Source organism: Equus przewalskii, chromosome 1 (genome assembly GCF_037783145.1).
Source record: "Equus przewalskii isolate Varuska chromosome 1, EquPr2, whole genome shotgun sequence".
NCBI classification, from domain to species: domain Eukaryota; kingdom Metazoa; phylum Chordata; class Mammalia; order Perissodactyla; family Equidae; genus Equus; species Equus przewalskii.
The window spans coordinates 37860494-37868005 of record NC_091831.1 but is presented as its reverse complement, the minus strand read 5'-3'; the positions used below and the strand labels follow the sequence as shown (position 1 = coordinate 37868005).

The 7512-nt window shown below is 41.6% G+C and overlaps 1 long non-coding RNA gene across 1 annotated transcript; it reads left to right on the top strand.

Moving 5' to 3' along the window:
- The first annotated feature begins 3264 nt into the window (after window positions 1-3264).
- LOC139084089 (uncharacterized) lies at window positions 3265-6538 on the top strand. Its single transcript, XR_011541449.1, has 4 exons — window positions 3265-3764; window positions 3934-4023; window positions 4218-4339; window positions 6159-6538. It is a non-coding gene; the product is annotated as an uncharacterized lncRNA (long non-coding RNA).
- Window positions 6539-7512: the final 974 nt, after the last annotated feature.

Below are 7512 nucleotides of genomic sequence, written 5' to 3'. Positions count from 1 at the left end.
TGATATGAGCCATAAAATATAAAAGACATGAGTTGACTATAAAAACAGTTAATAAGCTTAAAATGATTCTTCTTATCACTAGCAGTGTGATCCTAAAAGAAGAAGACTATTGGTTTCAAAGAGGAAAGGAAGAGAAATGAAGCTAATATTTTAAAAATAAGTATAATATACCAGAAGCTAGTGTAGGGGAGGAAGACATTTCCTCTACCCACTGTGGGTTCTTCTGGCTGGAGAACGAATTAAATTCACATGAGACAGAATAACAGGAGAAAATTAAACAAAGCTTTATAATATGTACACATGGGAGAGACTCAGGCAAGCTGAGCAACTTGCCAAAATGGCTGAAACCACCACCTTAAATATCATATCCAGCTAAAGACAAAGGAGGATGTTGCGGGGTTGGGGGGAATCAGTTACAGGAGGTTAGCAGACAAGCACAGTAAACAAGATGCAGATTTAAGTCCTTGCCTTTGGCATTTATTAAGAGTTTCTAGAGATAAGGTCATCCTCCCTTCTTCCTGGTACAGAGAGGGAGACACCTTTACAGATGGAGATTTCCTTTACAGTGTAAATGTCTCCTAACAAAGGGCAAGCAAGTTCCACTCCTCAGAGCCTCCTTCCCACCTGCAGTTTATTAAAAGTAACCAGCCCCAAATAATCCTCATGCCAAAGAGATGTATCTTGGGGTGGCCAATGCCAGTCCCCCACACCAGGATATTAAACTATCAGAATTTAGTACTGAGCTTAACATGTGCCAAGCTCTATGCTAAGTACTTCTATGCCCAGAGTCTCTCATTTAATCACTACACCTATTCTTCCATGTCAGTAAAACTGCTCCCAATTTTCCAACTGGGAAAACTGCAGGGCAAAGGGATAATGTGGCCAAGGTTCCTTATTTAAGAAGTGGTGAGTTCAGAACTTAAACCCTAAAATCTGGATCTGAAGTCTACAATTTCTCATGCTGCCATTTCATGTTCCCTACTGTTGACTTCAGGAGATGGTAAAATCTTGACCCTCATGTTTGGAGCAAGCAAGGTGTAGTGTCTGATTTTCTGTTTAATACACAGCAACATACTATCATATGGGAGGACAACTTCATGACCTCTCTATTTATACCAGGAAGATGAAGATGTGCTCCAAATTGTCTGTCCAATGAGAAGTAAGCTAGATCTTGATTTCTCTAGAGATCAATTCGTTCTAACTGAACTCTGAAATTCTGGAGTCTCTACTTATAATGATTTTGTGTTTGTATCATGGTCCCATTTAAGGTCAACTGCTTACATAGAGTAAGTTTTTCTCATTCATACACCAACTTCTCCCAGCTCATGGCTTTTTCTCCAAAACCTTTTCTGGGCATTTTCACAAATCCATTGCATAATCAGAAATAAAAAGAGAATCACAGTAATGCCAATTCCAACTGCCGAGACTGGCTCCTGAAGGCAAGCTTCAGACCCTTCACTTGCTTTTCAGATAAGAGTGAACATAATTGGGCTGCACTAGGTCTATTTTTATGAAATCATTCTGAAGAACAGTCATTATGTTGGGAAAATTCTACCTTATCCATCTCCATGAGTTTGCTAAATGAGGACGGCAGTTTGTGAAAATCAGTTGCAAGCTTTTCAAACCACCGCATTTCATACAGTAGCTGGTTTCTTACGTATTTCAATAGGCATGGCCTTGAAGCCTAAACTTTAAATAAAAATATCCACTGGTAGCTCCAATTTAATAAGAATTCTTCTCTACAATGTCCGAGACTATATGACGTGTTCAGAAAAAAATTCCTGTAAACATATAAATTCACATCATAAAAGCAATGTCATGATTATTAAATTATGGGATAGTCCGTCAATTGGTGGGATATTTGTTTCTAGAATGGGTCCCTAAAATGTGTTCCAGAGTGGGAGGTGCACTTGTACAGCATCTGGTTTCCCAACTGAACTCTTCTGCATCCTGGATTTGCAGTGACCTCAGTAGTGGCTTTCACATATTGCAAGTGGTTTAGAGCAAACGGGAGAGTTTCCAGGCCAAAGACATTGGCTGTCATCCTGGTCCTGCTGGCAGAATTCACTTTATTCAAATTAATTTCCTCATCTCCAAATTGTGTGAATTGGACTAGATAACTTCTAAGATCCTCCAGAAGCCTGAAGCTCTAGAAGCTCCTTCTTTTACTCCCCTCTCCCCATACACACAGGCTTCTTCACTTCTTCCCCTTCCCATTGCAAACACCACTGGTAACAGGGGGGACTATTCAGATTGGTCTGATTGTCAGACTCCAGGACATTGATGGGGCCACTTTCACTACTGGGTGGGGTCGCCCTGCGGTAAAATACACCCTTAGGAGTGGAACGCACTTGGAAATAGCTTTTCTTTCCTGCTCTCAGCCATGCAGCTGAAGTGGAAAGATGGTCCAAGGCTCATTTTCTGTGCTGCTCTGCCTTCTCTGCTTCTCTGTCAACAGCCAAGCCTGAGCCCGCAGCTCTGGTTGCAGCCTAGGCCGTGTTAGGCACAGGATTGGGATCAACTGCATTCTTTCTTACAGTTCCTCTCTCTGTAGCTCCATTCCCCTGCAGCTGGCAGATATGATGGACTGGGTATAAATAGCTGAGGGGAAATAAAAAATTATGCTCACACAGTCCAGTTGGCTTTACCAGAATTCCATGGTCTGAGACCTCAAGCCCAAACCCAACTGTCAACCGTGTAGCTTTGTCAATTTACTTTCTGTGTGTTCTGTACGAGTGTACCTTCCCAGAGAAGCTTCCAAGCAGGATAGGAGCTGGGCCTCGGTAGGAGGCAGATGTTCTGAATTCCTTGGCTCTGACGCTTTACTGTCACCAATCATACCATACCACTGAGATGGCTTGGAGAATATTCTTCGATTTCAAAAACAAACATAAGTAACAATTTTATCAGAAGTTAGCTTATACCCTAATTAATGTAGAGTTTGCATAAAATATAAGCTCTTACCGGACAAAAGTAAGGCAAAAATTCATTTGTCTGATTTAGTTGACATGAAATCCAGACCTCTTTCTCAGAGTAGCTCTGCCTCTCTTTTCTTTCACTGTTTCTCTCTCCCACACAAACACACACACACACACTCTACAGTGTGACCGTGAGCGTACAGCACGGCACCACACTGAGAGGGACTGAAGCCTTTCCAGAAAACTGTCTGCGCCAGGGAGCCCAACTTGATGGCCCAAAGAGGAAGTGATATAATGGGTCCTAGTTTTTCCTGTCCACAACCCACATACGTGGTCCTCACACACACACACACACACACACACACACGAATGTCTAGCTTACACACCCTAGCATTTTCCCACCTGCTGGAAGTCGTACACATACATTACTGCAACGATGGAGAGTGAATTCTCAAGTTCATCTCTGTGAGCTGAGAAAATGTGCAGACAGGAGGCAGCTCCCCGCCACGGCCGCTGGAGCTCAGAGAGCCTTCTTCACCAGCAAAGCCAAACTAAGCTCCCTTCCAGCTTTTCCTCGAGGGCAGTGACTTATCAATGATGAAACTTCCAGGTCCTTAGCCTCCTATCCTGTCATGAGAATCTATCATTTCCACACCGTTGACTGGAGCCTAAATGCTGCTTTGGGTGTAGAAGAAAAAGAAATAAAGCTGAAAGAATATTCACAGCCACCCCCGCAGGCAGTTATGAAAACTCAGCTGAAAGGATTGTGTCTGGCTTCCCGGAGAAGAAAGGAGAAAGAGGAAAGACAAAAACAGTCAAGAGCTGACAAATTCCAGAGTCCCTTCAGTAAGTACTTTGTTTCCATGGGGATGACAAATGCAGGCTGTGTCAAAGATGTTGGTTTTTCCCAATACTCCCTGAGCAATTCTCAAGCTGTTGCCATTAAGTGATTCTGTTTCTTAATGCACAGGCACATTTACAGTGATTAAATATGAGATGCTTCTTACTGTTCCAGAACCTTAATGTTGCAGCCTGGTAGAAAGCTTTAGTGAAGTCTTCTCTTACAATGGCTACTCTCTTGTGACATCTTTTTTTCAAGAGGAAGGTAAGACCTGGGGTACTATGACAGGCTATTACCAAACCCAGGGCAGAGCTGGCTCCCCATAGAACCTGGAGACAGAGAGCTCTGCCAGGGACCGTCCACGCTGCACCACAGCAAGGGAGAGCTGGGGTGAGGGAAAGTGAGAGAGAAGAAAGATTAGAATTTTGCTCCTTACAGACTTTCCTGTTTCACCTCAGAGCTGAAGAGGAAGTCAGATGACATGTTCCTGGCAAGATCTTGTTACCATCTCTTCTTGGACAGAGGCAGGAAATAATGAGGAAGGTACTTCGTGACACTGCATGGCTTAGGGTGGCATGAGGTGAGGAGTCATCTTTCTGGAACGATCGCATGTGCTCCTTACCCGGCTTCCTCAATCTCCAAGCAATCGCAAACACCTAAACCTCCTACATATAATTTGCTGCCCTAGCCAAGACTGGTCCCAAAGATTAAATTTGTTATATATTGTAAAAAAAAAAAAAAAATGACATATTCAAAGTAAAATCTTCAATTATGCAGAATGGTATACGATGAAATGTAAAATTCTTCTCCCTATCACCAGACAACCCTATGTGCCCTCACCATAGGTATGCACACTTAACAGTTTATTCTACATCCTTCAAGAAATAATTTATACACATGCAAGTGATTCTATATATAATACTTTTAAAAACATTCAAATGGTGGGGGCCGCCCCAGTGGCGCAGCGGTTAGGTTTACACATTCTGCTTTGGTGGCCCAGGGTTCTTCAGTTCAGATCCCAGGTGCAGACATGGCACTGCTTGTCAAGCCATGCTGTGGCAGGCATCCCACATATAAAACAGAGGAAGACGGGCATGGATGTTAGCTCAGGGCAAGTCTTCCTCAGCAAAAAAAGAGGAGAATTGGCAGCAGATGTTAGCTCAGGGCTAATCTTTCTCAAAAAAGAAAAGAAAAGAAAAGAAAAACATTCAAATGGGAATAACACAAAGCATACTGTTCCATCGCTTGCTTTTTTAACTTAGTGTACTTATTTGGACATTTTTCCATATCAGGGCACTCCAGTCTAATTCGTTCATTTTTAAGAACTGAATATCGTTTTGACAGACCATAATTTAATGAGACCTCTTGTAAGTGATTATTAGGTGATTTCCAGTTGTTTGTTATTACAAGTCATGCTGCAGTTAAATTACTTATATGTATATTTTTGTGTATTTGTGCAAGCATATCTTAGAAGTAAAATCCTTGGCTTAAAAAGTATGCACATCATAAATTTCAGTAGGTGAAGGCAGATTGCTGTCAACAATAATGTGTTTGTACATCCTTGCCAACACTCAGTATTCACCAATAGGTGAAAATGGCATTTTATTGTTTTAATTTCCATGTCTTTAATTATAAATAAAATTGGGAATATACACACCCATTATAAATCGTCAGTGTGCATTATAATGCCCTATTTGTACACACATAGATACACACACAGAAACAGAAACACATTTTCTCCATGAATCATTTATATCCTTTACTCATTTTCTTTTGGATAGTTCATTTATTCTTCTTGATTTGTAAGAATCTCTCTCTCTCTACATATATATATGAAATTACTCTATCCTTATCACATGTTAACATTTTTTCCTACTTTGTCCTTTGAATTTTTTTACTTTGTTTACAGTATTACTATAACACTGAAGTTTTTACCTTTTTTAAACAGAACTCAATTTATCCACCCTATGCTTTATAATTTCTTGGTTTCATGTCAGACCCCAAGAGCTTCCCCACTTCAAAATTATCTTTTAAATTATTGGTATTTTCTTCTAGCACTTTTATGACTTAATTCTTTAAGTATAAATGTTTTAATCATTGGGAATTTATTTGATGTAATACATAAGGATCCAGCTGTATATTGTTCTCAAATTTCCAGTTGTCCAAACATAATTTATTACACAATCTAATTTTGCCTTACTGATTTCAAATACTATCCTGAATGTCAAATTCCAAAACATATGCAAGTCTATTTCAGGATTCTGTAATCTGTTTCATTGATTTTCTCTTTCTACCTTCATTATAAACTGATTTAATTACTCTAATTTTATTATGCACTTTAATGTCTGGTAAGGCTAGTCTTTCCTCATAACTCTTCTTTAATATGTTTTATTTTCAAGCTGGGAAAGTTGCAAGCAGACGCTCCAAGGGTGGTCGGTTGGGTTTGCTTTGAGGGGTGAGTATTCTTTAGTTCTGTGAAAAGCCCCACTTGAGTGAGTTCTATAGTTATGTAATATCCACCCACAGCTCTGGGGAAGACCTAAATGCAAACCCAGATGTATTTTGTTCCATCAGAAGCCAAGGGTTCTGTTCAGAAATGTAAATTGGGCAGATCTTTTAACAGATCTATGTTTCCACAGTTTATATAGCCAATAGAGAAATGTTTCCTCCCTAAGTGTAGATTTATAGTGTCCTATTTGTGTACATGAGTGCCTGTGGCAGAGGAATGTGTGTCTCTGTCAGCATCAGTAGACAGCAGTTACAGAAATGAGATGGAAGAGCCAGCATCAGAGAGGAGAGGCCTGTGTGGAATCCTGGCACTCTCTTCACTCTACAGTGCAAGAGAGAACGTAAAAGGAGCAAACGGCACCAGTGCAGGCCATCCTGGGCCTGGGCTCTTTCTTCTGCAACTGGCGTCATGGGCAACCGAACACCCTGAATTAGGAAAATGTATATTGTTAAACTTAAGAGTTATGATTGATTCTAGAGCCTCCAGAGAAAACCTTATTCCTGTGGCCTTCTCCCTTCAGGGAATGAATATTCTCCGTCAACTTGGAAGGGGAGGGTGGAAATGCGGATGTCTGGAGGGCTTTAGGGCTTGGGGGCCTGGACTCAGGGTAAGAGGGATGTGCTCCAGGGCACTGCACTGTGGGTGGCTAAGCAGCAGGCTGAGGGCTACAGTGAAAGGGCAGTCAGGGAAAGAAGTACACCCCCTGTGGATGACCTCATGGGGGGGGCTTTGAACGCAGCCGTATCTGGAATCCTTCTTGCATTCTCTTTGCTGTTATTCCCTTCTGAAACCCCCAAGCCTTCATGAATCCGTGGACCATCTAACAGGCAATTATGGGGGGATTAAGGGAAGTGACAGTGCCCACCTGGGGAAAAATGGTCAGGAGGTGTCCAGATACAGGGTGAAGAGAGCTGGGAAAGCAGCAGGCTGAGGTTGGTCGGCTGGAAGTGAGCTGACAGAGGACAGAGCAGCAACTCGGTGACTGACTGAGGTGTCAACACCACCGTGACCAATGTGTGTAATATGAGCATTTCCCAGGGAGTCCCAGAAATACTGAGGTAGGGGAACCTGGAATACTCTGGAATTTCTATAGGCTGTCAAATTTGGTTACTAAGGGGAAACGTGACCTCACACCAGTTGAAGAAGAGTCATTTTCTGTAACAAATGTTTAACTTTTTGTAAACTCTAGTTTTGTTGCTTAAGGTGAAGTATCCTTTCACTTATTAAACTAAGTGTTTCCAACA